This window comes from Dermacentor silvarum, chromosome 1 (assembly GCF_013339745.2).
Source record: "Dermacentor silvarum isolate Dsil-2018 chromosome 1, BIME_Dsil_1.4, whole genome shotgun sequence".
Lineage (NCBI taxonomy): Eukaryota > Metazoa > Arthropoda > Arachnida > Ixodida > Ixodidae > Dermacentor > Dermacentor silvarum.
Genome location: NC_051154.1, coordinates 385159367 through 385184216, shown reverse-complemented (window position 1 = coordinate 385184216; position 24850 = coordinate 385159367). Strand labels below are relative to the sequence as shown.

The following is a 24850-nucleotide window of genomic DNA, read 5'->3' as shown; positions in this document are numbered from 1 at the left end:
CGAAACATTGCGCTTTGTGTCTATAGCACGGTGCTGTATTTCCGATTGAGCAGGTGCTCGCAGGCTGTGCAGAACGTTTTTAAGACCAAGCTTTCTATTCACATCTGCCGTATTCTGCAGCGAGTGCGTTCTTAAATTCTTCTAATGAAAATGGTTAATCTAGTTCAGTGTGATTGCAATTAATGGAAGACTTGACTGATGCATTGAGCTGCTCTACCGAGTTTATGATCGAATGTTTCAGTAGGACTACGCTCTAAGCCTCTCGTATTTAGTCTACACCAGCGTAGACTTCAGGAATATTATCAAGCTTTGAATAAAGCTTTATGATGTCTTGGATACAGAATAGTAGAATATCTGTATCACTGATATTTTCAGCTTGGCTAGTATTGTGATATTGAAATTCCTGCCAATTGGCTATCTTTGCATAGTGCCGTTAAGTTGAAAAGAGCAGTCTACAATGCTGCATTAGTATAGGGAAGTGATCCCTACCCCTTGTTTCGCTGTGTGTTGTCCACTGAACTTCAATTGCAAGATACTTTGAGCAGAGCATAAGGTCTAGGCAGCTGGAGTATTTAAACCACGTAGGAATGTCACTGAGCCTTTTGTCAGCAATCGCAGCCCACTCTTCTTAATTGCCTTTTGTAGAGCGTTTCCACGACGGTACGAGTGAGCGCTTCCCCGCATGACATGGCGTGCAATTACAGCGTTTGTGTATTTTTCAGAGAACCATCATTGTTGAAAGTAAAATATTTGTACAGGGTTGCATGTTAACGCTGCCTACGGTGACATTTACTCGGCCAAGCCTAACTTCAGAGGCTACGTACTGTAGAACATAAGATGTCGCTGGGCTTAATAATACTGAAGGCAGGTGTATTCGCACTCATATGATCGTGCTGCGTAATTTTGCAAGCCGAGACGACGTATATATAACGTGGATAAGTAGCCAAAAAGTGTTATCTACTCCGGCCTCTGTAATACATAACACCGAAAGAAGGTAGCCCGATGTTTTCTGAAATCTGTGCACACAAAGTGAAGACTACTCGTATTCCACTGTTATATGGTAACATATTGGTAACGGTTATTCATGCACCGCTTGTGGTAGGACTGATGTTCGGTGTTGTCACACTGCATGTGCCATCGATCGAAAAGACGACCTTAAGGAACTCCCAACAAGTGACGTCTAGATAGATAATTGTCTTCTTTGTTTGTGTAAGCTATCTTCCTATAGTTTATTTGTTTTGTCTGTATATAACATGGTGATTGTGACATATTCTGTGTGATGTTTACTGAGACGACCCTCTCTTTCTCCTTTTTGTTAATGAGTGCCGGTACAATTGTGCAGTATTTTAATTTCCCGTGCCTGTTGCCAGGCGTTGGACATTTTCAAGCCCCCTTTTTTGGCTTTCAATTCTGAGGACCCTTTCCATGTATTGTTATCGGAATAAATAAACATCAAACGAAAGAACTGAATTGTTCGTCAGCATTTAGCGTTTTTTCCTCTTACGTTTGTGGAAAAGAGTAGCAGATGCTCGTTACAGACGCCAACGTCTGCAAATAAATGTCCCCAGTGCTGCGCATACTCTGTGTTTCTTTGAAAATCTCAGGATATGTTCGGACGCGCAATAACAGATTAGACCGGTCGTGGTGGCTATGCGGCTACGGTGCTGCGCTGCGAAGCACAAGATCACAGGTAAAATCTCGGCCACGGCGGCCGCATTTCAATGGGGGCGAACTGCAAAAATGCCCGAGCACTTTTCATTGGGTACACGGTGAAAATTAATTCGTAGTTCCCCTACTACAGGATGCTTCATAAACAGGTCATGGTATTGCTATCTAAAGCCCTTTAATTGACTGGCTGAATCAAACGTTACGCGACAACGAATGTTCGGAAAGATATTATGCAGGAAGCCGCCGTCCTGTCCGTATATTATAACTGTGCCAGTGAGGAATTCTGTGCGTAGTACTGTAGCAAACGCGGTTTGTTACAGTATTACGTAGTAGGAATTGTAGCACGACCATCTATAATAGTTTTCTAAAGAGAACCTTATGCGCGCAACGCAGAAGGCTCGGAATGGCTTGAACTTAGTATCGTTGAATAAAAGACGGCTGATTTTCGAACTAAGCCTTAGGAAAACGATATCTTTCAACCTGTAGCCTCGTTTTTCTTCATGATGGCGCTCCTATAGAATAAGACAATACGAAAAACTGAAAAAATATTTGCACCGAACGCAGAGTAAGCGCAGACTTCCACTTTTTCCAAACTTCGATACGCACAAGTGCTGCTGTTATTTGATGTATCACCATGAATACTTGTGCTTTGCTGAGCATTGTTCATGCAAGAATATCCGGAAATGCATGACACTGGCAACACATTGTTCTAGCCCTGAAGAGAACCTAACTCAGAGCTACTGAAACAGTGGGTCCCATGACTTATTTATTTTCTTCTTTCGCGATGCGATGGTGTACTGCTTTGTCGATGGCGGAAATTACTGGATAACGAATTTCGATTTTAGCGGAAATATATTCTGCGACGTGTATGTCAAAGACTAATGCTTTAGTGTAACGTAATGTAGCAAATTATTCAAGAATGAGAGAGTGCGCAGGTTGCTGAAGGGGCCTGTTATGACAAAAGAAATATAACATTAGAGAAATAAAAGAAATCAAGCTTTATTTTCCTGTATACAAAAACTGCATGGTCATTTCGTGATAAAAGCTGTGACAATTGCTTGATGAGATCCAGAAGAGGTACATAGCAACTTCAGCGTAGTACATAGTAAGAAAAGTCTACTTAGTATGACGAAATGCTAACTGTATACAAAGATTATGAATATCAATAAGACTATGGCTGCAGCAACAATAAAAAGGCATCATTCTGCATTAAAACTGAGAGCAATACAAAAACTGAAGAAAGCAAGTGCTTCTACATATAAAAATTGTAATACTTACAGTGAAAGCGGACAACGACAAAAGGCAATTTACTTTGAGCCACGTTATCCCACCAGCTTCTTCTTTACTGTGAAGAAGCTTCATCTACAGAAAAAAATATATATTTAGCGAGAAACGGTATATTTTCTTTTGTTTACCGTTATATACGAACACTCAACTGCTCTAAACCTAGGTGTTTAAGAACGAAGAACATGGAGTAATTCTTCAGCGGTCACCGTCGCAAAGAGAAAGAACAGTTTAGGAGGCGCAACTCGGCTCTTTCCCGCGTCGTCATAATGTCACGCTGGAGCGCGGTGGCGGATGTTGTGACAGCGCCCCCTACCAAACGCCAGACGCCTGACGTATGATCACGTGACGGTTTGTCGAAGGGATGCAGCGGATCCGTCTGATGACGCGAGGAGATCGGGGCTCGGTCTTGTCTGCTCACGCGCGGATGTTTGATGCCAGGGTGCCGCCCTTGCAGGGAGAACACAAACAACGCAGACGTACAGAAACATGGGGCGCTATAAGGTAAAATGATTCCAAACTGTTTTGATTCTAATTTCTGCCATCAGCCTCAGGATTGGTCAAAACATTTTCAGGCCACTCCCAACTTCGCCTGTCTGTCACGCGACGTCACGAAAACCATGCTAGCTCCCCTTCTGATAAAACGTGTACACACTGATTATGCATTATTAAACCGCACAAAGGAAAAATAATCATTCCTGATTCGACGCCTTTTCACCATTAGCCCTCTGCTATTGGTCCAATGTTTTCTGGCTACGCCCACTTCGCCTATGTGTCACGCGACCTCACAAAACCGCGAAAACTCACCACGTCAAAGTGACGTGTACGCGAAAAAAATGAATTAATATGCTGAACAACACTGAAAACTTTTCTGATTAACCGCAGACTGCCCCGTTCCGAAAGGAACAGAAGATGGCTGCCTGCAATCACTCAGGCCCTCGCTACTCCTACCTGCCGGTGAGCATGTATTTATTTGCGCATGATAAACCTTTTTGCGCGGCAGTAAAGCGTTATCGAGTCCTTTCGGCCTGCATAAGACATCGCTCTGCCAACTCTTCCTTACTAAGGATCCGTTTTAGCGGCATCCTTATCCTTCGGTTGCACGCCGTCGCGATTTTCGACCAGCCACCGCAAGCTAAGTAAGGCGAAGCGGACCAATCGGAGAAGCCGGCACCACCCTCTTCATGCGGTTATCTATTTTCACTGTGCTGGCTTGGCCCCATCGAAACCCTCTCCACTAGAGCGTGTTCCTCGCCTCTTGTCAGCCAATTAGATAAGAGAAACCGCTGAGTGTAGACAATGTTATTGGTGTTGAAAGCGAACAAAGGTGACCTCCTATAAACGAGGAGAGTGTTTGATTGGGTTGTTGACACGCCGCGGTGGTTCAGTCAGCTAAGGCGTTGCGCTGCTGAGCACGAGATCGCGGGATGAAATCCCGCCGCGGCGGCCGCATTTCCATGGAGGCGAAATGCAAAAAACGCCCGTGTGCTTGCGTTGTAGTGCACGTTAAAGAACCCCAGGTGGTTAAAATTAATCCAGAGCCCTCCACTACGGCGTGCCTCATAATCATAACTGGTTTTGGCACGTAAAACCCCAGAAAGAAGAAGATTGGGTTGTTCAGACAACGCTGCGGGTCACCGCCCGATGCTTGCCGTCAATGGTCACAAAAATTTCAGGTCAGGAGTTTGGAATCAAAACAATTTGGAATCATTTTACGTTACAGAGCCCATAGTTCCCAGCAATGGTTCTAAAAAGTTTGATGCTTCGAATTCTTTGTATTTGTGTGTCTTCTCAAAAACAGAGGTAGGACAGGCAAAACAATAACAAGAGCTTGGTATCGCAACCCACCACCCCGTTTAAAAGGGGACGCTCATAGCATCCATCCATGCGTCCACCCGCGGTAGCATGTCTGAAGCTACGCGTCTCCTCCTCACCCAGCATGACATTATCACAAGTGCTCGGCCCATAGTTTCACCTCCCGTTATTCTTTCTCCGTGCCCTGTCGCAACAAGGAAATTTTGTCGAATGACGTAAATATAGTTTCGTATGAATAAATACGGAACGAGATAAGATGCGTTTGGTGGCGGCTACTTAGCATATATTAAAGAACATTGTTGCGCAGATTTCAGACTAGTTGCAGAATAGCTGTTATCAAAAAAAATACCGTGGTACGGTTTGCAGGCCCAGATTTCAACGTTTGTCATGAAGTAGCTACAGTTATGGGCAGTCTTTACCCTAAATTGATTCAAGCATGAACAGCGTAGTTGTATATGAGTAGGACACATTATTGTGCAAGTATAGGTAAAATAATGTGTCCTAGTCATCGATTACTGCTGATGTTCAGGCCATAAGAGGTGGAAAAAATCGCTTGACTGAAAATTTTCTGGTAATATGAAAAGGCTAAGGCGCACCAGAGGAAAAGTCGCAAAACGTTCATGATGTCAGCCTGAAAGTTTCCAGCATGACGAAAGCAATTGGCGTTAGCACTCGGAATAGCCTTTTGGAATCTCGCTTAAATGAGTTGAAATATCGGTCGCACCTCGACAATGTAATTTTACATGGTCTCCCTGATAGTAATGAGACATGACAAGAAATTGAACCGAATACAACCATCGTAATGAGTAGTATTACCGACAAATTTTCTGCATACGCAATCCAGCGTGCGAACCGCCTATGTTTATTTATGCCTAGTAAATTCCGTCCTGTTATTGTGAAGGTTGCAAGCTTCGAAACCAACGAAAAAGTACTGCCTCTTCGCAGCCAATCCAAGCTTAAAAGCACCCATTTAGGCGAAGGTTTTGCAGTTGCTACACAAACCACGCGAACAAAACTGGCAGCATTCGGTAAGAGCCAAGCACCTCCGGTAAGAGCCTTTCAATCTGCGTTATAAGTTAAGCGTGAACGGAAAATTTTACATGTACAAAGCCTTTTCTGATTCAGTTCAAGAAGGTACGCAATGTACTTATATTGTACAGCGTCCATGCTGTGTTCCGCCACGGCCTTCGATCAAGGAAAGCAAGAGGGGCAATGGCTCATTTTCTTCATTTCCTCGAGTTTCAGTTTTAAATTCTAATGGCACCCGTGCCTCCAACAAATACGATTCTTCATCCTCTGCGATTCACACATTATCTGCGAAAATCATTGCGCATACTGAAACATGGTTGCCTGCGCATGTCACCGACATGGAAGCATTCCATGGTGCTGTGCAATTTCGTTTATCGCTGCGATCGTACTATGCATAGAGGATGTTGCCTCCTTTTGGCAATTTCAAATGACATTCCCTCTTCTATTGCCTGTATGAGCAACGATCTAGAGGCTGTCGGGGCTTCCGTAGCTCTTGGTCGCAGAAAATTCATTATAGCCGTGCGATATCGCTTACCCTCTGCACCACCTATATTTTTCCATGAACTGCGCGATAGTAGTAACCTTGTTCGCATGGGACTTCCTTCATCTATCTGCCTACTTCTCGGCGCTTTTAATCTTCCAAACATAAACTTGAACGATCAATTTTCTTCACTCCCTTCCTCCTTGGCACAATCTAAGTACCTTTTAGACATGTGCTCCGTTTTCTCATTGTCATAGCTAGTAGCACAACCTACACGTGTATCTTCTAACGCCGCAAACACCTTTCACCTGGTTATGACTTCCACCCTGATACAATCTCAGAGATTACACACCTACTTGGTATAAGTGATCACTGCCTACTTGAGTTTTAGATTAGCATTTCAACCCACAAAGCACACAATTTAAACTCCGAAAAACTGCACATATTTAAAAAAAGCTAACTTTATCTGCATAAATAGCGAAATAACTGCATTTCTCTATACTTCCCGACCTAATTTGGAAAATCGTTCGCCTCAACACAATTTCGATATGTTCGCCGCGAAAGTTCAGGAACTGAAAAGTGCATTTTATCTCGCATCATTACCTCCAATACTGATGCTTCTTGATGCAATGCCGATCTGAAGCGCGTATCTGATCACAAAAAAAACGCCTAAATCGCTCCGAAAAACACTCCCCAACGGAAACACGCTGGTCAGCTATAAGTCCACATTCGACACGTACGTGACAGCACTAAAAAACGACAAATCTAACTTTCTATCTAACGAGCTTCCATGTATGTTGAAGACTAATGTTAAAAACTTTTGGAGCGTGTTCATTATCATGAATTAGAATTATGTGTTCACCCCTTGCGTAACCAACACATTATTCTGGAAGATCTATGGTCACCCATATAGCTACCGAACATTGTACTGCCTCCCTTATTGACACATTTGTGCAAAATTTTTCTGTGTCCTTCATTGATCGCCTACCTCCCACTCGCTAGTAGGATTATGTAGTTATGGCTCCAGTGATCATTTATACGGCTGGCGTTGCCAAACTAATTGACTCCATGAATCAAAACTCATCGCCTGGTTACAACTCTATTAACTGCAAATTTTAATTAGGAGAGTCGTTATTGGAAGAACCAACGCCATTAGTTCTGTTATTCTAACAAAACTTTTTCAAAAATCACTGGATACATCTACTCAACCTACCCAATAAAAATCGGGCAGGTGCTTTCGCTGCATAAGTCGTGTAACAAAAAATTAACAGCTAATGATCGCCCCACCTGACTCTCAAGTACTTGTAAATTGCTCGAACATATAGTAATTTTCAAGCATCTTCTTAACCTTCTTGAATTCAATGCATTTTTCACACCAGCTCAGCATGGGTTTAGAAAAACATTTGCTGTGAAACTCAGCTGGCAATCTTTACGCATAAATTGCATCGTATTCTCAATCGTTCGTTATTTGCAGATTGTATTTCTTTGGACTTCGCTAAACCATTTGATAAGGTCTGTCATAAACATTTACTTTTTAAACTAAGTCAATTGAACAAGGACGCTATCATCCTGAAGTGGATTGAATGCTTCCAATCTAATCTAACTCAATTGTAACCCAAACGGCCATAACTCACCACTTCGAAGCGTAACTTCCGATGCTCAGTGCTCCAGAGCTTGGGCCTCTTTTGTTTCTCACTTATATTAATGACCTCCCTTCCCAAGTATCATATAACATTCACTTATTTGCTGACTGTGTTACCTTTCGTGCAATAACTAATGCGAGAGGATCCTAACCACTTTCAGTCTGATCTAATTACTGTAGCTAACCGGTGCAAACATTGGTTAATTCAACTGAACGTTGGAAAATGTAAAGTTATGCGTGTATCCGGAATAACTAGTTGCATGCGTTCATATTACCAATACACTGTTCATTTGGAATTAGTTATCTCTTTTAAATACCTAGGTTTGCATATTTATGGTAACTTCTTTTGGGATGTCCATACCTACTACGTAATGAGCAGTGCTAAACGCATGCTTGGCTACTTACGCGATGACATTTTAACCGCCCCTGCGTCTCTAAAAATGCGTCTTTATACTTTCCTTATATATCCTAAGCTATACTATGGTTGCGCTCTTTGGGATACTGCCATTGACAAACTAATTAATTCATTACAACTCATTCAAAATAATTCAGTTCGTTTTATCTTGTTTAATTACAACAGAACTGCAAGTGTGTTTGCCATGAAAACCAACCTTGCACTTAGGCCACTTCTCATCGTAAAATCGCACCTATAGTCCTTTCACAAGCTATACCATCACTCAACAATCCGCCCGAAATCATTTTTCATCCACAATACGTATCGCCTCGAATCGACCACCGTTATAAGGTTGGCCTCGAATCATGTCACACTAAAACTTTTTTGCCGTCATTTTTGCTTCGGTCATCCATTGAATGGAACCACCTTCCTGCTGAAGTGGTATTGATTCACGATAACAAAAGATTTCGAGCAGCTTTAGTTAACATTGAGTAATCGAAGCATCTTTTTACTATATGTTTGTAAGCAAAGTGTACTTTGTATTTACCACTATACTATCTTAGTTTGCCACCAATTTCTCATTACGCTGTAAATCCTAGCTAAGCTCTAGAATCAGAAGAATTTATTCTTAAAAGTTCTAAATAACTGCTTTTATTTATTTCTTCTTTCATGAGCCTTGTTGCTTTATTGATCTTAACGTTACCACGAAGTGGTCACTGCCAAATAGTTGTTTGATTACATTCCGTTCTAAATGGTTAAATAGCGACAGAGCCAATTGCTAAGTGACGGCGCTACGCTAATTGCAACGGGGCTATAGACGAATATGAATTGTGCTGTACATTGCAATAAGTAGGCGCTTTCTTATTAAATAAACACTTACCACTGGGCACTGAAAGTTTTCTATCAGCCGTCCTCGCGTGTCGCAGTGGGAGTTTCCCCACAGGCAGTTTGAGCATTAAAATCACCCAGAAGAATGTAGGGCTCTGGTAGCCGGTCTACTAGGCTATTGAATTCGGTTTTACTTATTTGGTAGTTGGGCGGTATGTATACGCACTAACCAGTGACTAACTTGTTGAACAAACTTGGTCGCATTGATACTGCCTCAGGGGGCTCCTGGAGGGCTAAATTTTGACAGGCGACAGATCTGCCTACTACTTTTGCTACACCACCGGACGAAGCGACAGTGTCGATTCGGTATTTCCGGAGAATCGCGCATTACCGGAGAACGAATATGAGTGTCAGCTTAAGGTGTGCCTCTTTAACGCACATCACTTTTGGGATAAGCTTACGTAGGAATTCTTTAACGTGATCAAGGTTGCGGAGAAGACACCTGACATTCCACTGTAATATTTGAGTATCTGTGTTAAGAAAGAATTTTGTGCTGTTTGTCTAAGAGGAGATTAAAGTCGCTTTGCTTACAAGGCCTTTTCCGAACCCGTAATGCCGGGTTTGTACTTATCGCCGCGTTCCTGAGACTCGCCGTGTTCGTTCGGTGCTGGCTGCGCCGTCTGGCTAGGAGTAGAGCCCAAAGCCTCTTGCGATGCGCTGGACGTTCGCTCCAGTGAGCGGTGTGTTTGCCGTGAAGGCCTCACCTGAAGAGAAGAAACGTTGGAGCCTACCGACCCGGTGGTCGATAGGCCCGACAACAGGGACGGCGAAGCAGCGCTCGCTGCTGTCGCCATGGGGGCTGGTGGCACCGTCGCAGCCACACTCTTTGTGGGCCGGCAGATGTCAGAGGGCGCTTTGAGGGGATTGTTTGGTGAAAAGCTAAATGTTTCAAAATGATCTTTATGGCATATTTACGCTTCCAGCTTATTGGTTTTCTCCGAATAACAGCACTGCTATATAGCCTATGTTTTAGTTCTGGTAGCATTATGGAGTGCACATCAATAAAGCTGACCGAATGCGACAAGAATGCGAATGAAACGTTTGCGTGGTTTTGATTCACGGAATGCTCACTTTCAAAGATTAATGCTGACCGCACTGCCTGTCTGCTCTACCATTCAGATGCTTACACATGTTATAAAAGGTCGGAAACAACAACTGGATCCCAGCATTGACAACTTACAACAACTTACATCCCCGCATTGACTCATTGTGGCGGTTGCCTACACGCAAAAGATTTCAGTGACCTGAACGCTGAAAAAAAGTCTTTTATGTTCTTTTGGTGGCCTCATGAAGCGTTTGCTGAACTTAGGCCCGGCAAATCATGCCCGGTGTATTTGCCAAGAAACATATCGCGCACGGTCTCATTCATCACGTCTTACTCAAATCATACTAGCTAATAAGAAGCAATTTGGAGCTTCGACATATTACTTGCTACAAGAAAAGGAATGAATCCAAATATGGGGCTAGAGAAGCAGGGCCTGTAGAGACCGGATAAGGGGAGTACAAGAATCCAAATAACGCTTATCAGGCCCCACAGCAATTCTTACCTTGTAGCCAATGCCTGGAAAGTGTAACGGAGTCCTGTCGCACTTCGCCGATCACGACTGATGATTAGCTAGTGATTTCGCGAACAAGTGCTCATGAACTCTGCTCCGTTTCAATCTGTCCGGCTTGATTCATTGGCGCGGAATGGCATCGCTGAAACACACTAGCAGAAAAATAGAATGAACAATTTTTCCAAGCTGTTGCTTAGGAGTTCAAGCGCGATGCTTGTGCTTCAGTATGGCCACTTTCATACCGGAAGCAGCACAGCTGGCCAAGTGGCTTATTTTAAAGCCCCACATGTCGAGTTCAACTGTGCGCTTGCGCACCATTTTTGTTTGGCACAGGGAAGCTATGCATCCGCTTTTCAAATTGCTGCTGCAAAACAAGTCGATGCACAGAGAGAACACATATGGGCATATCACCATTTGAAGGAACTACATTCCGGCTGACGCTATTTGGAAATCTACTTAAAGGAGCCCCAAACCACCCCTCGGGTTTGGTGAAATAACATAGTCCGCGGGTAGCATACGCTGCTGTGAACGTCTCAGCCAAGTTTTGCTGTCGCACTCGGTGAGTGGAGCTCGCAAGCGGAGCGCGAAGTCACCTTTCTCTCGAACGCTCTCGTTTCAACACGTTTCAACAGAAAGCATGGTCCCCACTCTTTTCTGTGTGCTTTATTTAAGAATCCCAATACGTGACTGCTATTGGTCGCTGTGGTAGGCTACACCGCGGCCGCCGCGGGGTGCCGCCACGCGTTGTTGCGAATGTCGGTTGTCCGTGCGGCTACGAAGGTTCCATGTATGGTGCCGTGCCAGGTGACAAGAGGAGGAGATATCCAGGGAGATTAGAAAACTGTTTTATATACACTGTACAAGGTATTTCACAAGAAGGGCTCCAGACTATTGGAGCCGTCTACGTGCTAACATCTTTGCATGTGGTAGCGTTTACATCTCCAAACGTTCTACATGGTCGAGCGTCTCTACATGGTCAAGCCTCTCTCCATCGTCAATTCTCCTGTTTTATCCCTTTCGTTTCCCTCTTTCACTCGACGAGGGAATACACTGTAGTTCTTTTAGCCAATCAGCATCTTGGATCAGGTGGCCATATCCCGTACGTGATGTGTCGTCGTTTCCCGCCGGGCTCCGCCTCCAATTTTGCTAGGTCGCCCTCGAACGCAGGCAGCGGTTGACACCTTGGGAACCGACGGTGATGTCGTTCCCTCGGGATTGCCAGACACTAGGCCCCTTCAAGATTCGCCTCTCCATAGCGGTCAGTTCGTGGAACCAGGGAGGGCGGTGGCTGTCTCTAAAGGGCGCCAGGCCTCGTCGTGGTTCGGGCGGCGCTGGTAATTCACGGAACCGCACCAAAGGGCGACGCTGCCGTTTAGCGACGCATGAGGTAGCCTGGAGACCAACTGCTAATCCCTCAGTCCCAGGTGGCAATTCTCGGCCGCGAGAACGCGGCGCCAGGTTGGCACGTCTGAGTCGGCGCCGGCCTCCTTTGTCCCGAAAGACCGCCAGACACAACAGCGTCCACTGGTTAAGCGCACTTCGGCTCGCTGAGGACAATCGCGTTTGGCTTACATTTAGCGCGTCGTTGGCACCAAAATCGGAAGTAGTGGCGTCTACGTTGACATCCAAAGTGAAATTTGGACTGCGCGCCGCGGTGACATTTTGAAGGCGGAGCGTTGTGGCCGTGCCCCACCGCACCGTAGCCTTCGCAGTGCAAGGCATTGAAGAAGGAACGGGAGCACGGCGGATGGATGGATGAAAAACTGTATTAGGGTCCTTTAGGGCGCACGCAAGCGCGCAGCGGGCCGCTCCCCCGTCGGCGGCCGTGTTTAATTGCCAAAAACTTCGTTTCTGCTGAACTCTTTAAAGTACTTTTTGCGGCAAAACATTTCTGAAATAGTCTATTTTCAAGTAATTTTCTCCACCTCAATTAAAAGTGGTTCAGGGCCCCTTTAAAATACATTCTGCGGGTTTGCTCGTACGTGCCAAAACCAATATATGATGATGAGGCATTCCTTAGTGGGAGACTCCTGGTTAATTTTGTCACTTGGGGTTCTTAAACGTGCACCCAAAGCGGAGTGCGCTAGAGTTTAAGCATTGTTCCCCCATCTGAATGCGGCCGCCGTGGTCGGCATCGAACCCATGACCTCGTGCTCAGCACCGCAATGCCATGGCCACTGAGCTACCGCAGTGGTTCGATATCACGCTGTAATACAGTGATTTCGGCTTGCTGGTATGACATCGTGAGGCTTATAGCGCGTGAAAAAGACAAGGACGAAGGAAGAGGTGACACACACAGGCGCTAACTTGCAACAATATTTATTTCGAGAAAAGGACCCACACATATATACAACTTTTTCGCATACATCATCATACATGCGCCGTCATACATCAACAACGACCACGTACGCAGGAAGTACGAGCCTCGCGCAAACAAGCCACTGCCCCCATATCAGTCCGCGCCCTCTAAGTTGGTTAAGAGGGGAATCGCAAAGACATGCTTGTCAAGCGCGTTATGTATGTCATGCCCTGGGCTGATGACCGACAGCTTCAATGATCAGATCCTCCGCCTTCGTTTGGCAGGTTACCCCACACATGTCCTTATTAGCGTTGCTGAGAGTCTGCTGAAGTCGAAGTTATCAAAAACTTCTTCCAGCCTACCTTGTGTAGATAAGAAGAACGTAGCTGTCATCCCGTATATCCACGGCCTATCACACCGTTTAAAGAAAATAGGTCAACGTGCGAATGTTAGAGTTGTGTTTTCCGCTTCTACAAAATTGCAAGGTCTGTGCAGACTAACCAGGCCAGGCCTGTTCGAGAAGCGTATGTGCAAAAAGAAACACCAGGACCCGTTTGTTCAATGTTCGGGAGCAATTGTTTACAACCTTCCTTTGAAGTGTGGATAAAATTACGTGGGACAAAGCGGAAGGGGCCTCAACGAGCGTTTAAAGGAACACCGGTACACTGTAGCAGAAAAGCGGGGTGGGTTCCTTGATGCTCACTGCAGGCATTGCAAGTGGGCTGATGCCGGGGCGGATGAAGGTGACCGCTCGACGTGTGCTCCAGCATACAGAGACTGCTCCATCGTGGGAACAGCACGAGGAAGATTAACTCGCAAAATTATCGAAGCAGAAATGATTGATAGGCTCGGGGATAACTGCATTTCACAACCATGATTTCCCTTTCCCGCAAAGAGTTAGCTTACCTGCGTAATGGTGTGTAAGGTATTTTTGAAACTGCGCATGTATGATGATGTATGCGAAAAAGTTGTATATATGTGTGGGTCCTTTTCTCGAAATAAATATTGTTGCAGGTTAGCCCCTGTGTGTGTCACCTCTTCCTTCGTCCTTGTCTTTTTCACGCGCTATAAGCCTCGCGTTGATATCACGTTCGTCGAAGAAGTACGAAAGAGGCACAGCAGAGGTTATTAAGGTATTCGGTCCCTATTCGCGAGCGCGTTATTGAATAGCTGGGTGTAATCAGACGTCATTGCGCTTTATTTGTTTTTTGTTTTTTTGCGTAACATGCACAGCGTTTCAGGAACACAGAGCACAGACTGCCCAGTGATGGTGAACCTTATCCGAGTGCTTGGCATCCTGCTGCTTAAGGTTCTAAGGCAGGTATACTTGTGAAGATTTTCCAACCACGGTGTTGCCATTTTCGAGGTCGTTGTAGGCCGCAACGGAGAAGCTGCAAGTCCCTTCTGCCAAACGCCGCCCTAGGGTAAACGCATAAGGTGAACATCTTATTAGTAGTAGTAGTACAAAAACTTTATTTTGTACACAAACCGGACGCACTCCTACCCCAATCCGGTTTCTGTATATAATAAAGTTATAAACATATATAAAAAATCTTCCCTCCACGAGATGCATTAAAGGTGCGCTGTTACTCGTTCTGTGGAGAGAATACGTGCTACCCACTTTGAGCACTCCGTCGTCATTTACGCCTGTCAGATTACGAAAGACATAAGCGGCATTTTCCCTTCTTGGCAACAAACTACTTTACCCGTGAAGAAGCATCAGTGCATACCTGCTTGAGCATTTGGCAAGTTGGTACTAGCCCATTACGCAAAATTTTCCCATTAACTCTACCGGGCTGCATTTAACATAATAAAGTCAAGAAAGCAGAAAAAACTTTGTGCACTCGCTTTTAAAAATGCCTACGTCCTGTCAGGAAAATAAGCTATTGCATCATTTTATCCGGATAGCAAATTTTATCAAATAATCTAAAGCGCGAAGTTTGAGGGCCTGAGACTGATGTGCCGCTCATATAAAGACATTTATTGGACACGTGATGCCTTTGTCATTTACATCACTTCCAAATTGACGACCTATTATAAACCTAAAATTATACGCTAACAGGTGTGGAAAAACTGAAACACGCTTTTGTGATCCTCCGCGAGCGGGTATGACTCATGAGGGATTCTTTATCTGAAACGTAGTTAAGTGACCGCAGAACTTTTAGCGATAGGTTAAAAACAGATAGGGCGGTGGACGTTTTTGTTATCCACTAAGAGACGTGTTACAGATAATTGCCTCCAATTCGCATTTGAAGTTATGCTAACAGTATATTTAGAAAGCACGGATTATTCGTACCTCTCCTTTATTGTGAATTTGGGAAGACTGTCGGAAGTGCGGTACGTCGTCGTTACAGTGCTAGGTTGTTTTATAACTTTTTGTGACATTACATTTCGTTTTTCCGTAATCTGGTATGCCATCACCAGCTGTTCTTACTAATTGAGTCTTTGTTAATCAACGCGACGATCTACATCGGAAGTGAGACAAGTGACACGAAAGAGCGCTCTTACTGTCACTTCGCTTACTTCCCATTAGATTGTCGCGCTGCTAACTTAAGATGCAACGTTACCTACAAGCCCGTTAAGCAACCCTTACTAATGGAAGTCAGCTGCTGTATTTATGTTCTTTTAGTGTAGTTCAGCTGGTGCTGCAAATCTTCCTCGGTGAAACGTCCACACAGAGCCTAACTGAGGTACTCCGTAGTCGAATAGATTTCTTTTCGCCGCGTTTGCGTTCAGTTATACCGTAGCCTTCTCTTCGCCTACCGCTTGGGACCATGCGTGCCTTCTTCGATTCACGTGCGCCTATCGCGTAGGAACCCGCTCGCACGCATATATTGCAGAATATCCATCTTCTACACAATTATTCGAGAGTATGTCTGTTGTCAAGACGTGCGAAGCCTGCGCTGCGCCCTAATAACTGTTGTGCCAAACACCATAAACACCATAAATAAATCACAGCTAGACGACCAGGTAATCACATTGTAACCGTGCACTGTAGCTTGAGGGTGTTAGCAGAAAATTACATGTGCATCGTTGTAAAGCGTTGTGAGGTTTGCGTGTATTGAAACTTATCTTTGGATAAGGCTGAAGCGGGAATAGCAGTTCGCTAGGGGTTTGTACAAAAATTTGGGTTGTAAGCGATGAACTTTCACCTGTCACTGTTAAAGTAGTGTCTGGCAGCCAGGCCATCATGTGGTCACGTGTGCCATTGCTGCAGTCCCATGTGACCACGTATCCTGAGGGCAATCCAGCAGGCACCATAGGCGGGCTCCAGTTGAGACGAACACCACCGTCATCCAAATGAGTCGGGCTCAGTCCCAACGGCTCACTAGGTTCTGCATGTTCATGTAAGGTTCAGTGTTCTTTTGGTGAATGTTAATGTGCGAGCTGTGAACACAAGACAGAAAACTTGTTCAATCTGTCGGCGGTGAAAGCGCCTGAGTGTAGTTGGTGGATAATAAAGACATAGTTAAAATACATAAATAACTAAATAAATATATATATGGTAACTCTTGAAGACAACATGCTGCGATGACGTCTGGTCGATGCAGAACGTAGCGCACATGTACGTCTCCAACTGCACCAAAATATGTAGCGGTACGGGTAACTAACCACAAGACATAACTTCGCAAGACGGGTGTAGTCCGCCATTTAATCTTATTCTGCGCGAAACCCTCTTCTTCTTCTTCTCCTCCCCCCCCCCCTTCTCTGCTTCTTCTTCTTCCACCGCTTCATCATTATTTAAACTCGGGTTTACGAACCAAAACCACGAACTGATTATGAGGCACACTTAAGAGCAGGGGCTCCGGATAAATTTTGACCACCTGCGTTTGTGCAATATACCATTCAATTAAGTATATGAGAAGTTTCGCATTTCGCTGCCATATTAATCCGACCGCCACGGCCAGGAATTGAACCCACGACCTTGAACTTATACAGCAGAGAAACGGCAGAGCTACTTAGCCGCTACGGCGGGTCTAATTACAGGGCTACGAAGGCGACTGTAACATTTGAAATTCCTGAATAGCCCTACTATGACAATCGTCAGGCTTTCAACATCCAGCCGTCCCGCAAATTCACGATCGGAAAATGGCGGACGCACCAAGTGTTGTCAGACAACTTAGCATTGGATACTCGAAGAACATATTGGAACAAGTATCCACCAATCCACCAATTGCACCAATCCAACAATCATGAACGTACTGAATATGTTGGTGCTTAGTACCAGAGTCATTTCGTGCCAAGATTTACCTCGTAGCACATTTTAATGACACGCGTATATACAGTGGTAATAAGGGTGAGTGATTATAGGGTGTGCTCTAGGCGAACATGCCCAATTTGCTTCACACCAAATGCGGGAGTGCTTAAGTACAGCTGTTCGAAAAATATCTTTGACACCGACTTCGAGTACTGGGTAGGTGCCACTCGGTCTGTACTGGTCTCCAATGAATCTCTTTGATGCTAGCTTGGGTCGCCGGGTATGTGATAGTGATGTGTGCCGCTCTCCAATGAGCGTCTTTGACGCCAACTTGAGTAACTAGATATGTGCCATTGGGAATACGCCACTTCGCAATGACGAAAAAGATCCCTTAAATTTATCCGGTGCTAAGCGGAATCAAAACCACGTCACAAGGATTCCTCAAGGACAGCAACCCGACGATTAGCAGGGTGCGCCAAAGTTGCGCTGGGTAAGTGCGGCTTTTCGATGACCGTCTTTCACGCCAACGGCTTAGGGAGATGAGCCATGAATGCAGTGGGTATGTGTCACTCTTCAAACAATTGGAGCGCGGCAGAGAAGAAAACACTCGAGGTACTCGTCAGGAAAATGGTCAAGCAGGTGCTAGGTCTCCCCTTGAGAACTAGCACAGCTAAATTACTATCTCTGGGTGTTCACAACACTACAGACGAGTTGATAGAGGCTCAGCGTATGGCACAGGTCGCCAGACTCTCTAACACCACTGTAGGCAAAACGATTCTCGAAAAGGCAGGCATCAACTCGCTTCTTACCTTTGAAAGGGCAACACCACTGCCACAAGCAATTAGAGAAATTATCGAAGTCATCAGCTACCCAGAAACATGCACCCGATTCACAATGTGGGCAGACGAAAAGGCAGAACTAAGGCCATCCTAGAGAAGCTAGACAGCCGGGGCGATGGCGCAATCTTTGTAGATGCCGTTAGAATGACTGCAGACAAATACACGGTAACGGTAGTTAACAAAGAAGGGCGGCTACTCAATGCTGCCACAGTTCAAACCAAGTCCGCCAATATCGCTGAGCAAGTAGCCATTTCGCTCGCTATGACAATGAAAGATACCTTCACCATCTTCACCGACTCCATGTCTGCCGTAAGGGCTTTCGACTCCAATCACATCGCGGAAAAGGCCGCCATGATTCTGACTCACTGCAAAGTGTACTCTCACGAGTTGGTGTGGTTTCCCACCCATATAGGTGGGGTCGTCGACGGCATCCTAAATCCCAACGAAATGGCTCACGCCCGGGCACGAGGACTCGCGTGCCGCCCCGGCGCGTCGGGTCCTTCTCGACCGGGCCTCCCGCACCCCGACGGGTGTGGGGCGGGAATTTGGAGATGCTACCGGCGGAGACGCGCTGACCACCTTTAATGAGATCACGAATCACCACAAGCTAGGTAGGAGAACCCTCCCCACTCCTCACAAATAACTTTCCAGAGGCCAGGAGATAGCCTTCCGACTAATTCAAACGAACACCTTTCCGTCGCCAGCCATTATGGCCAGCTACATGGAAATCTCCCCTGGGTGCTCTCTCTGTGGCGAATGAGCCACCTTTAATCACATCATGTGGGGCTGCCCCCGCTTACAAATCATCTCCAGGGTACAGCGCATCGACGATACCGACTTCTACACCTGCATCACGAGCTCCGACCTTCGGAGCCAGCTATGAGCGATCCAGGGGGCCTGCGAGGTTGCAGGGGGTCTTGGACTCCCGGTCCCGACGTGGGTGACGCCTAAGGAGGGTTGCTAGTCCACCCTCCCCCCAGGATAAAATAAAGTCCGTCCGTCCGTCTGTCTGTCTGTCTGTCTGTCTGTCTGTCTGTCTGTCTGTCTGTCTGTCTGTCTGTCTGTCTGTCTGTCTGTCTGTCTGTCTGTCTGTCTGTCTGTCTGTCTGTCTGTCTGTCTGTCTGTCTGTCTGTCTGTCTGTCTGTCTGTCTGTCTGTCTGTCTGTCTGTCTGTCTGTCTGTCTGTCTGTCTGTCACTCACTCACTCACTCACTCACTCACACACTCACTCACCCACTCACTCTTCAATGAACCCCTCGCCAACTTGGATGCGCCATTGAGTGTAGGAGCAGCGAGGGAATAATCCGCCTTTGGCATTAGGGTGCCTCGATGCCAGCGCCGCCGTTCAGGGTGGTGCCAACCTTTGACCGCTCCCGCGCCGCCGCTTTCTCGCTGCGACGCCATATTGTGTCACAGCGAGCCGTTGCGATTGCTTGGTGCCGGTGCTGAGTTCGAGGCACAGTGCGTGCGGATGCTTCGCGGACGCTTCTACTTGCTAGACAGTGTTCAGCCGCATGACTGACAAGCTATCAGGTGCATCGTGTCGACATGACGGGCTGTTGTGTTCCCAAGTGCGCCGGATCGACGCGTAAAGGACTGCGTTGTTTTCGCTTCCCCCGGGACCCAGAGCGACGGAAGAGATGGGAAGCCCAAGTAAAGCGCGATCACTGGAAGGCAACGGATAACTCCTGCATTTACGAGGTAAGTGTCAAGAATGTTTAGACTACCGCACCGTGTTTTTCATTTAAATAAGAAAGTATTCTCTGATCCTCGCTCACGTACCTACGTTCGCTCACGAACTAAGTAAGCGCTGCACCGATGCTGTCTGAGTAGCGTATGGTTTGCGAGCGCGCGTCGCATAGGCTTTTTTCGTTTTGATGGGCGCAGTCTGTACCTATATTTTAAGGACTGACGAAGATGCTTAGCCGCGAAATAGTCTTACATTAGCTACGAATCGTCACGTAAGCCACCTATTTTCCTTTTTCACGGGAAGCACACATCGTGTGTGTCTCTTGTTTCTTTTTTTTTCTTTTTTCGGTACTGGTTATTTGGGCCCTAAAGAACGCAGTGCATCGTCTGGGGAGAGCGGCTGTTTTGTACGTGGTAAGTGAAACATTGTGATTTTCTCTGATTTCTCAGGAGATATCATGCGGACCTCAGGGTGTTACGTTACATAGCTGATTTTTTAGACTTGTACATATTTGTAGCGTGGTGATCGTAAGCCGATGGTCATTCGTGCTCATTCCCGATCGTAGTGGGTACTGTGACGGTCTTTAAATGCCTGTGCACGGTATGCCCAGGTGTAGTAGAGTTAAGGGGCATCATGGGACCAAAATGTTTCGGCGCTTTCTGGCATGGTGTCTTTTGCAGCCTGTGCATTTCTTCGAAATGTGTGAAGCGAGGTAATACAGCATTGCTTCTGCTAAAATTTATTTTTAAGCACTGTAATGGGTTCTCTGTATTTACAAGGCAACTTTTCATATCAATAATCACTTTTGTTGTTTTACTTGTACTTAGAAACACTTTGAAGAGGACCAGTACGAGGGAAGTCGACAGGATGGGCGCCGTCTGTTAAAGTCAACAGCCCTACATCATCATGGACTATATTTTCGAAGTGAAAAACATTGCTAATCTGTATTTGACTGTCTTAGTTTCATTTACGGTTTTCGTACGTGATATGTATGCAGTGTTGTTTATTTTTTCAATGTAGTTATCAGTGTTCTAATGGTTATTTATGAAATGTTCTGTACTCGCCATCGATGTGTTTGGCTGATGCGACGTATTCGATGGTAGCTGATGTATGTATTCTGGCTGGATATCTGGCTGGATATCTTGATTAATATTACCCGCGGTTGCGTTTTCTTGTTTGCATTCTTGTTTTCGATTTATATTGTGTGTAATAAGGTTGATGTACTCATTTGAACCCCCCCCCCATATAATGAATTAAAAAAAAAGTCTCACTATCCCGAATTGTGTGTCGAGCCTACCTTGCGAATTTTTTTTTATCTTGTCTTTCAACATAACCTTCAGGCACCACACAGTACATATCATTTTTCATGTACATGTCTCTTTCATGATTGCTTGTACTAGACATTATAAGTAAATGTATTTTGTGCATCGTTTGGTTTCTTGTGTGTACTACGCAAGATTGACACAGACAAGTTACGTTGCATTTTTCTCTACAGCACTAACTAAACCTTATTTTCACATCGCAGTTATTTTTACACCAGCTTAATCCTGTCAGCACACAGTTTTGTGGGCAAAAAAAGCAAAAATTGCGCGTAGATATCGTCAAATAATTGCAACGAACGCGAAGAGCACGCGCAACGCAAGGGAAACTAACCGCCGTGCGCGAGTGGCTGGCTACGGTAAAGGAGGCGTGACGTGTAAACCAAAATACAACAGCGAAAAAGAAAAACTTCCACACACAGGGGGTCGCAAACCTTATATACCAAGCATCGAAGCGCAAAAAAAAATAGTGCGTATTTTAAACATACACATGGCATATTAAATGTGATTGAATTAGGCAACTTGGGGCATGTTCCCGGCGCCATACATTTACCTCTTCGACTTTCGACGAGTTAACGGCTATTGGTTATAAAGATATGCAGATGGGACACCGATAAAAAAAATCCTCATCAAGGCAAAGCACTTGGAAGCGCGCCGCGAGTAACACTTTATGAACGCAAGCGTAGCTGAGTCTCAGCTCGTGTGACACAATATGGCAGCGCCAGCGGGGTTGTCTCCACCCTGGACGGCGGCGCTGGGCATCGAGGCACCCTATTTGGCATTGCGCTGTGGCGCCACCTTAGCGGGCTCCGCGAGAAACAATATGTACGGCGTCGGGGCCCCGCGGGACGCAAAGGCACGCTGCAAGAAGTGAGCTGAAATGGGTTTGTGCATTTGTCAGTCGTTGTAATTTTCGTTTTGTGTGAGTCGCCGCTTGTTGGACAGGATGACTCTGGTGCGACTTACAACCGCAAGTCGTTCAAATATGATGACAGGATTTCGTGGAGCTACGCCGACAAAACCAGTCACTGTGCGATGTGCCTCTGAACGAATACATCGCACCGTAACGCGATTGACACAGCGCCTACGCTTTTGTTCGTGTTGTTCATATTTATTCGTACCGAATATGAGTCCAAACATGCTTCGGAAGTTGAAATGCACGAACGTGAGCACTCGCCAGCCGCCCACATCACGTTAAGCTAGGGTCGATTTCGCTCAGCGGAGCATTCATTTGCCACTGTTAGACCTGCACTGAACGTAAACGTATGCTAATAGGATGATAAAAACTGCTTTTATAGCTGATTCTTGACCACAGTGGCCATAGCTCGTTGAAGGGGTGACACTGCGCCCAGAGTATTTATGCAACGCAAGAACATCGCATTTGTTTACATCGGCACGCGTACGGCCACCGCTCGCTGTTCGCGTCAAGTACAGTAGAAACCGTGCACCGCTCACACTAAATAATGAGGAAATGTTCAAAGCATATATGAACACTTATCATGCACATATAAGAAGCGATCACACTGAGACGAGCAAGCATGAACGTCGCGGGCACATCGAAACCGGCGACAACGATCACCTAGCCACACTGGCACGCGAAAATGCCGATGCAACAAGCGCTGTTGTTGCTTACGATGCAGTATCGAAAGGGCCATCACTTGTTGCCTGTTTAGCATAAGAGGCAAACTGTGTTTTCGGTAACTACTAAATCTGGTCGCATAAAAATACACTCTCCGTAATTTCACTTCGTTCTGGAAGCGCCAGCGACTGCGACCGACAGCCTCCGTTCAAGAACGGTATTAGCACTGCACCATGTCGCCGCTTCCCACTCTGTGTGTGCATCGTACTATGCTAAGAGTGGTTCACTTCACGTCGGTATGGTCAGTACCAAACTATATAAGCAGTTTCTTTCGTCGTACTTGCTTATCCTATATTTCAGGTCCGCCGGTAGCGGACGAACTCGTAGGCTGTGCTAGGCCTAATAAAGCTGCCTGAACGAGATCGAGACCGCCTCAAACTTGATGTGGACGGCTGTAAAGAGCTGGAAATTGTGCATACCAGCGTCGGAAGCACGTTTACACTCAATTTGAGCGTCAATAAATACATACACGAGAGCATTTGCGAGGATATTCACGTTGTCGGTGAGATGTTCTCACTCGGCGGCCGCTGGCACGGTTATCAGCACACTGGTTTTGTCGTCGTCGTCAGCACGAAAGCTTATCACACTACGATCATTCGTTGTCCTCGGTCGCGTCGTCGGTCGCTTCTTCGTCATATACTTGTATGACAATACAGGTCTCCCACTGGCACAGTATTACAACTATACAGCCGGCTGAGTGTTGGCGCCGGCGTGAGGTCGACTCCTTACCGACATTGGTGTCGTGTCGGCATATATTGTAATGTACCGGACGTTAACCGAATATCGCTGTGAACAGCTGAAGTTTTTACCGAAACACAGCGCAAATACCGCGTCGTCGACCGGCACAGCGCCGACAATGAAGAGTTCGCGTGCTCGACGGCTATGCTGCATACGCGTGCGTCGTCAGCTGCACGAACCACCAACGCCGTACAAAACATTTTCGGCGCTTGCCGCTAGGGTACAGCGCATGCGCACTCGGGACATGCGAAAGACGGATTCTCAGCATTTGCAGGCACCGGCGTGCCGTGCTTGTCCCCTCGGAGGCCACGCGTGGGCTTCTCGGCAGTGCTACTATATGGCGCAGCCTGTCCAGTAAAAAGCGTCAGAGAGGATCCTGGTTGCCACATGAGTCGTTTTTTAGCGTTCGCATGCACTGGCGCGCCATGTATTTCGATGGCCACGAGCAGGCTTCGTGGCTGCACCGCTAGATGGCGCCGAGTTATCTTAGGCAAGGAGTAATGGTGCAAGTGCTAGCGTTCGCAAATGCCATTCTATGCCTAAAACTGGATATCTTGTCGGGGTTGGAAGTTAACCAAACGTCGCTAGGCACTTAAGCTTTGGGAGCCCACGGTTAAACCACAAATGAGGCAATGTAGGGCGACGTGGGTTGCGCCTATTTTGAAGTCCGAGAACCGCAGAGCAAAACTCATTTCGAAATAGAACTCAGGAACATAGATCAAAATAAATGGGTGGCAAAAGTTCACAAGTATCTGTACCTGAAAGGCGTGGGGAGAGAATGGACTGAAGAAGTCAAGATAGTTGGAAAGCAAGTACAGGCTAATTGAAAGTGCAAATAGACAATCAGGAGTCATCAGAACATAAGAGAAACAGTGACAGAGAATTGGATGCAAAGAATGGAAACAAAAACAACCACGGAGATTTACAAGAATCGGAAAATAGAAATTGGAAGGGATAATCTGTAGGATAACACAAAGGGCGGCGCCTTCCTATTTGAGGCATGAGCTCATTGCCTGAGGACAAAAACGCACTGGAACAAATATTCTGAACACGAATAGGCATGTCTCTGCGGCAGCAAAAATCCAGAGAGCACTCAGCACATCCCAATGGAATGCGAAGGAATTCGCCCAGTGACATCCGCAGATAACGTACATCTTCCAGAAGCGCTTGGAAATAATGTGGATGGAAGCATCAACCGATTACCAAGCGAGATACGCAAAAGTTTATAAGAGTATTAGTAGGAAAAACAGGAAAGATATTAATACGCTTATGTAGCAGTATAAAGCTAGATGACGTTTTGAGCAAGAGAAAAAAGATCTGCCACCGGCCCGTTTCAAAGCTGAGGCCAATAAATCATCATCAAGCACGAAAG

The 24850-nt window shown here is 45.9% G+C and overlaps 1 protein-coding gene across 6 annotated transcripts in view; it reads right to left on the bottom strand.

Moving 5' to 3' along the window:
- LOC119446088 (protein sidekick-2-like) overlaps window positions 1-24850 on the bottom strand; it is a 224147-nt gene that overhangs the window by 135894 nt on the left and 63403 nt on the right. The window lies entirely within an intron of this gene.